Raw genomic sequence first — 7088 nt, forward strand, 5'->3', positions numbered from 1 at the left:
GATGCTGGCCAGCTCAGACCTAAGGACGCAAGTCCGCAATGGCAGCAAGCTGAAGAAAACAGATTTCAGGATAGCACGGGACTACTCAGTTGCTGTGCGCGATAAGCGCCGAAAGCTTTGGCAGTTCTCGAAGTCCATAAAAAAGGAGGGTGATCGTCCCCGCCTTGTTTTCACCAAGCTCATTCTAAATGATGACGCTTATGTCTGGGACACGGATGCCAACTGCGCAGTCCGTTTACAAACATCTGGAAATGATGCGCCACAGGCAGGGGACGGCGCCCACGGAAGTGCTGACGAATGACCCAATCATTCTCCTGCCTCAGCTCAAGTAATCAACCCTTCTTTGCCGTCAGTTCATAAGCCTTGTCATGATACCGCATTAACTTTCCTCTATACAAATACCAGAAGTAACCTCTCTAAAGCTGTTCCCATTTCCTCGCTCATCGATTCATGCTCTGCATCCTTAATCGCGTTCACGGAAACATGGCTTACGGACAATGTTCCCGACGACAGCATTTTTGTTACCAAGGCGACGTTTAACATATTTCGCTGCGACAGGTCAAATTGGAGAGGCGGTGGTGTCCTGTTGGCAATAAAAAAATAATTATCATGTGTACCCATCATAATTTCTACGTTTCTTGAATGTGTATGGGTGTTGTTAAACGGTAGCAGTACTGACATACTTATTGGTGTTTTTTATCGCCCCCCTGATATGGGCAGTGCTTTTGTTGAAGAGTTCTATCGCATTTTGAGTGAAGTGTGTAACCGATTTACAAATTGTGTGTTATTAATATTTGGGGATTTTAATTATCCACGCATCAATTGGGCAACGCTATGTGTCACGGAGAGTGAAAGAGAATCGAATGCATTTCTTCAGTCATGTATAGATTTTTCATTATCCCAACTTATCATGCAACCCACACGGCGCACTGCGACATGCTCCAGTATTCTTGACCTAATCCTTACTAATATCCCTGACATCTGCGCCAACATTAGTCACCTAGATGGGCTCTCCGATCATGACGTCATTACTGGGAACATTGTTTGTCGGCATAACAGTAGGAAGATCATTCAAAAAAAAATTAAATGCTATAGCAGAGCTAACTTTGATGGAATGAATGCACAATTATCTCTTTTTGCAGACCAGTTTCTTAATGACTTCTTGTCCCGTACAGTTGAAGAAAACTGGGTCGCGTTCAAAAATATGTTTACTGACGTCGTTAGCAAGTATATACCGTCCATAACAATTAGGAGTAGGAGCTCTACGCCATGGTTTAACAAGCAACTTCGGCGTCTAAACAAAAAAAAAAGCGATTGTACAGGCAAGCCCAGAAATCCGGTCTTTCATCATCGTGGCTTATATACAAACAGTGCGACAAAGAATACCAAGAGTTACTTAAATCCAGTCGTCATCACTTTTTTAACCACGACCTATCATCTATGCTGACTAACAATCCTCGCAAATTTTGGCAAGTAATAAATCCAAGCAATCATCCAGATGTAACACTTACCGATACCACAGGCGCCACTGTTCCCGAGTCAAAGTGTGCACAAATATTAAACAATGCATTCTCGTCTGTGTTCACCCGCGAGGACGTCACTTCATGCCCAAACATAGGTACACTTTCCGATATCATCATGCCACAGATAAATATTAGCGAGTCCGGTATCATATCACTACTTAATAATCGTAAGGTATCATCTGCATCTGACCACGTTGGGTTCAACAACAAGTTGCTTAAAAGTCCATCGCAAAGCATTTCGGGAATCTTGTGCGCTCTTTTTTCACAGTCATTGTCATCCGGCCAAATTCCAAATGATTGGCGTACAGCCAAGGTTACACCAATTTTTAAATTTGGCGATTGCTCATCACCGCTTAACTACCGGCCTATTTCGTTAACTAGCACCGTTTGAAAACTACTGGAACATATCATACATTCTCAAATCATAAAATACTTAGAAGAACATAACATAATCTTCAAATACCAGCACGGCTTTCGCAAGGGATATTCATGCGATGGGCAACTTGCAGGGTTTACTAATGACTTGCTTTCATGTATTGACGCTGGCAACCAAGTCGACGCGATATTCTTAGATTTTTCTAAAGCTTTTGACCGCGTTCCTCACCACAGGCTACTGCTGAAACTAAAACATTTTAACATTGACGCACAAGTCATTGCATGGATAAAAGATTTCTTGTCATTTCGAAGTCAATTCACAAATATTAATCATCACAACTCCCCTTTTATTCCTGTCACGTCCGGCGTTCCACAAGGGAGCGTGCTTGGCCCTTTGCTTTTTCTAATCTATATTAATGACTTGCCTAACTGCATGTCGTCCAGAGTAAGACTGTTCGCCGATGATTGCGTAATTTACCGTACCATTTCTACTGACACTGACCATCAAGCATTGCAGTCAGACCTCAACGCAATAAACAGATGGTGTTCAGACTGGCAAATGACCCTAAATCATACTAAAACTAAGTGCATGTCATTTACACACTCCTCTTCCCGTATTCCAACTTCATACTTTATAGGTAACAACGTTGTCGAACTTACTACCACGTACAAATACTTAGGAGTCAACTTGCAATCGGATCTAACATGGCATCATCACATCAACGTTACTCTTGCATCTGCTAACCGTACTTTCGGAATCATGAAACACAGACTAAAGCAAGCGCCTTCACATCTAAAGAAACTCGCGTACATCACGTTAATCAGGCCTAAAATTGAATATGCATGTGCCATCTGGGACCCGAGCCAAGACTACATTATACGTAACATTGAATCCCTGCAAAGCCGTGCTGCTCGCTTCATTTTTTTCAGATTATTATCCGTACTCCAGTGTTTCTTCTTTAAAAATTTGTGCCGAACTGCATCCGCTATCACTACGACGGAAACACGCCCGCTTATCTCTCTTTCACAAACTTTATCATCATGATCGTTTGCGCGACGACTTCTTTCAGTCACCCCCTGTCATTTTTCCTCGCCGTGATCATCCCTGCAAAGTCAAACGCCCAGCATGCCACTCGGCACATTACGCACAATCATTCATCCCCAAAACCATAGCTGACTGGAATAACCTACCATCAGATATTGCCACTGAAGTTAACACCGATCAATTTCATCAAATGCTGTGGACTCATATCAGAATTTGACGTCTCTGTGCGTTTTTGTGGTTAGCTGTTTTTGTTTTTCAGGACTAATTTAATACCTGTGCATCTTGTTCGATATCGTATTGTAGTTTTTTCTTTTTGTGTTATCCTTGAACCCCCGCTGTTTCAATTTTCACACTTTTATCTTATCTTTATTCGAACTTTAATCCACTTCTAATATTGGTGTTTGCGTATTTTGTGGTTTTCTTGCTATGTTTGCTGAAATTGTTTATTCTTACTATTTTGTTTCTCGCATATTCTTATTAGTGTGTTTCGTGTGCCCCCCCTATGTAATACCCTCTTGCAGAGGGCCTTTAGGGTATTTGAATAAATAAATAAATAAATAAATTGAGTGGGCCCACCAGGTCGCCAACAGCCATGGGCTGACGGCCACCTAACATGATTCTCCTGTAACCAGCTTTTTTTGATGAAATATATGTTTTCCAATGCATTCGAATTCACGTCCGCGGATTCCATGTGGTTGCGTTAACTTGCGACCCCGGAGACATGCCTAACACATCTGGAGCTTTGTTCGGTTTTTGTAGTGGAAATGATTATCGCTTCCACGCAGATAGTACGCGCTATTAAAGTGATCTGCTTCTCTCTTTCTTCCCGATTATCTTCTGTATCCCTTCTTCGAGTATTTAGACGAAGGCATTTTACAGGTGTCTGCGTCGTTTCACTCGTGTGTGTAGGTTTGCTTCGTCGGCTTCGCACCACCGTTTTGATTAATTGCTTCTTTCCTTGAGACGGTGTCTTCGCTCTCAGCCGTGACAGCTTGTTGGTGTGCTGCCACATCGTTGCAGTCTGCAAAGGATGAGACAAGGAGGAAGGGAATGAGCGCAAGCAGTATCAAATCGCGATTTGCTTCCAGAAGCGAGCAATATAAGCTTAAAACAGCATCGATAGAAAAGCAAATGTAAAAATCGGATAAAGGTGCAAAGTAATGCGTTCAGGTGTGAACGGCTCGTGCCCTACCTGGCAAAGTCAGAGGCGATTACGAAGGAAAAGTAAGAATTGTGCGAACAATCCCCTAAACAAGTAGCAAAGAAAAAGCTAACAAGAAACAATGAAATGAAGAAAATATGGTTTTTGCTCGATGAATCGAAGTGTGGATAGCGAAGGATTTAAGGCAACGGCTCTCGTTTGCGACGGTCGCGCCACCTACGGCCGCCCTAATTTTCTGATCTGCGCGTCCTCACATGAGGCTATTCGACTTCATTTCGTTGACTGGACACCTTTAGAGCAGCGCGGGATCGCTAAGATGGCAGCCGATTTGCCAAGAGGCTGGGGAAAGGAAAAAAAATGGCTGAGGTTTAACTTGGTTAAGTCTGGAGAATGCGAAGCATCATCGTGTCGCGTAATTTGGAGGCGCACAACCACAGCGACGGCGTGAGGTGGGCCCCCGTTTCTCCACTGCCGTGACGTCATCGTGTCACGTGGTGTGACGTCATGTATCACTTGATTTGGAGGCGCACAACCACAGCGACGGCGCGAGGTGGGCCCCCGTTTCTCCACTGTCGTGACGTCACCGTGTCACGTGGTGTGGCATCATCGTGTCACGTGCTTTGGAGGCGCACAACCACAGCGACGGCGCGAGATGGGCCCCCGTTTCTCCACTGCCGTGACGTCATCGTGTCACGTGGTGTGACGTCATGTATCACGTGATTTGGAGGCGCATAACCACGGTGAAGGGCTGAAGTGGTAGCTAAAGCAGTATGCTTCGCATAATAAGCCAGTCTAAAGGCAAAACGTACTACGTGAACCTGGTGACAAATGAAACCCAGTGGGAGTTTCCAACGGGGGCCGTACAGCTCGCGCACTCGGAACAATGGCGTCAAGGTGTAGTGCAGTGCTCGCACTTGCTCGTCAAACACCGTGGCTCACGTCGCCCTTCTTCGTGGCGCCAAGCGGTCATCACCCGGTCCAAAGACGAGGCTCTGGCCCTCATCAGAGCCTACCGCAAGTACATCATGGCCGGCAGGGAAACCTTCGAAGCGGTGGCCCGCCAGTTCAGCGACTGCAGCTCGGCGAAGACGAAGGGTGACCTCGGTATAATTGGCCGAGGCGCAACGCAGAAGCCCTTCGAAGACGCCGCCTTCGCGCTTCGAGTAGGCGAGCTGTCCGAGCCAGTTTTCACCAGATCGGGCGTCCAGATCATACTGAAAACGGCCTGCGGAATCCTGTTGTTTGGTGGCTATTCCTTTTTTTTGCTCGTTAAATTTGGAGTCGGCTATGTCTTGCATGATCAAGCTTTGTCCAAAGTGTGTCGGCATTTTATGCGAAAGGAAATAAACAATTCTTAGAAGAGACGCGTTTTTTCTTTTCTTTTTTTGCTTTCAGCTTGAGCTATATAATCTTTATTTTTCATGAAGGGACAAAGACGATGCCAGGCAATATGCGTGAAAACTGTTTGGATGAAATACCGCGATTTAGAAGCCGCTTGCTACAATTACGGAGCAATGGCGCATTTTTTTAACCTCCTCTCAAGAACGCAGGACTGCGAATCGCTTCTACCAGCAGAAAAATGGCGTCCATATTATTGCACGAGTCATCTAATTAGGGAACCTGTGCTGCCATGTCTGTGCTGCGTTTGTTCTCTGCGCAACCAAAAACTATCGCCGACAGCCACATTGGCCACAAAAAAAAAAAGGAAAGATCGCAATTTTAAGCTTCAAGAGACGAGTTTGTTTCCTTGTTTCCATGGTATTCCTTGTTCTGGTGCGCTTTACAGGGCCTTCTACACAAATCTATAGAGTAGCGAATGTAATCATCACGTTACAGAGGGAGGCAGTCGAGCACAGCAATGAAACATCCCACCAGTAACGGAGGAGGAAGTAAAGAAAGCCTTAGGAGCAATGCAAAGAGGGAAAGCAGCTGGTGAGGATCAGGTAACAGCAGATTTGTTGAAAGACGGAGGAGAGATTGTGCTATAAAAACTAGCCACCCTGTATACGCAATGCCTTGTGACCTCGAGAGTACCAGAAGCTTGGAAGAACGCTAACATTATCTTAATTCATGAGAAAGTGGACGTCAAGGACTTGAAGAGTCAGGACAACCTTGGACTTTAGTCAACCAAATGATCAGGCAGGTTTCCGTAAAGGATACTCGACAATAAACCACATTCGCACTATCAATCAGGTGATAGAGAAATGCGCAGAATATAACCAACCCCTATAGTATATAGCCTTCATTGATTACGAGAAAGCATTTGACTCAGTGGAAACCTCAGCTGTCATGCAGGCACTGCGGAATCACGGTGTGGAAGAGTATTATGTGAAAATATTCGAAGATATTTATAACGATTGCACAGCTACTATAGTTCTCCATAAAGTCAGCAATAAAATTCCAATACGGAAAGGTGTCAGGCAGGGCAACACGATCTCGCCAATGCTCTTCACTGCCTGCTTACAGGAGGTATTCCGGTGACTGGAATGGGAACAGTTGGGGATAAGAGTTAATGGAGAATACCTGAGTAATTTGCGATTCGCTGATGACATTGCCTTGCTAAGCCACTTAGGACAAGAACTGCAAAGCATGATCAATCAGTTAGACAGGCAGAGCAGAACGGTTGGGCTCAGAATTCACATGCAGAAAACCAAAGTAATGTTCAAGATCCAAGCAAGGGAACAGCAGTTCGCAGTTGGTAGCGAGGTGCTCGAAATAGTAAGAGAATATGTCTACTTAGGGCAGGTAGTGACCGTAGATTCGAATAATGAGAGGGAAATAACTAGAAGAATAAGAATGGGGTGGAGCGCATATGGCAGGTTCTCTCAGATCATGAATGGTAGCTTACCAATATCCCTGAAGAGAAAAGTATAAAACAGCTGTATCCTACCGGTACTCACCTATGGGGCAGAAACGTGGAGGCTAACAAAGAGGGTTCAGCTTAAGTTAAGGACCAGCGGTTATCTTGCCTTCGCATTACATG

General features: G+C 44.8%; 1 pseudogene; it reads left to right on the forward strand.

Annotated features, from left to right (window-relative positions):
- The first annotated feature begins 4421 nt into the window (after positions 1–4421).
- Positions 4422–5463, forward strand: LOC149364703 (peptidyl-prolyl cis-trans isomerase NIMA-interacting 1 pseudogene; annotated as a pseudogene).
- Positions 5464–7088: the final 1625 nt, after the last annotated feature.

The sequence above is a fragment of the Amblyomma mixtum genome, chromosome 2, assembly GCF_055824585.1.
Source record: "Amblyomma mixtum isolate Tamu chromosome 2, ASM5582458v1, whole genome shotgun sequence".
Classification (NCBI taxonomy): Eukaryota; Metazoa; Arthropoda; class Arachnida; order Ixodida; family Ixodidae; genus Amblyomma; species Amblyomma mixtum.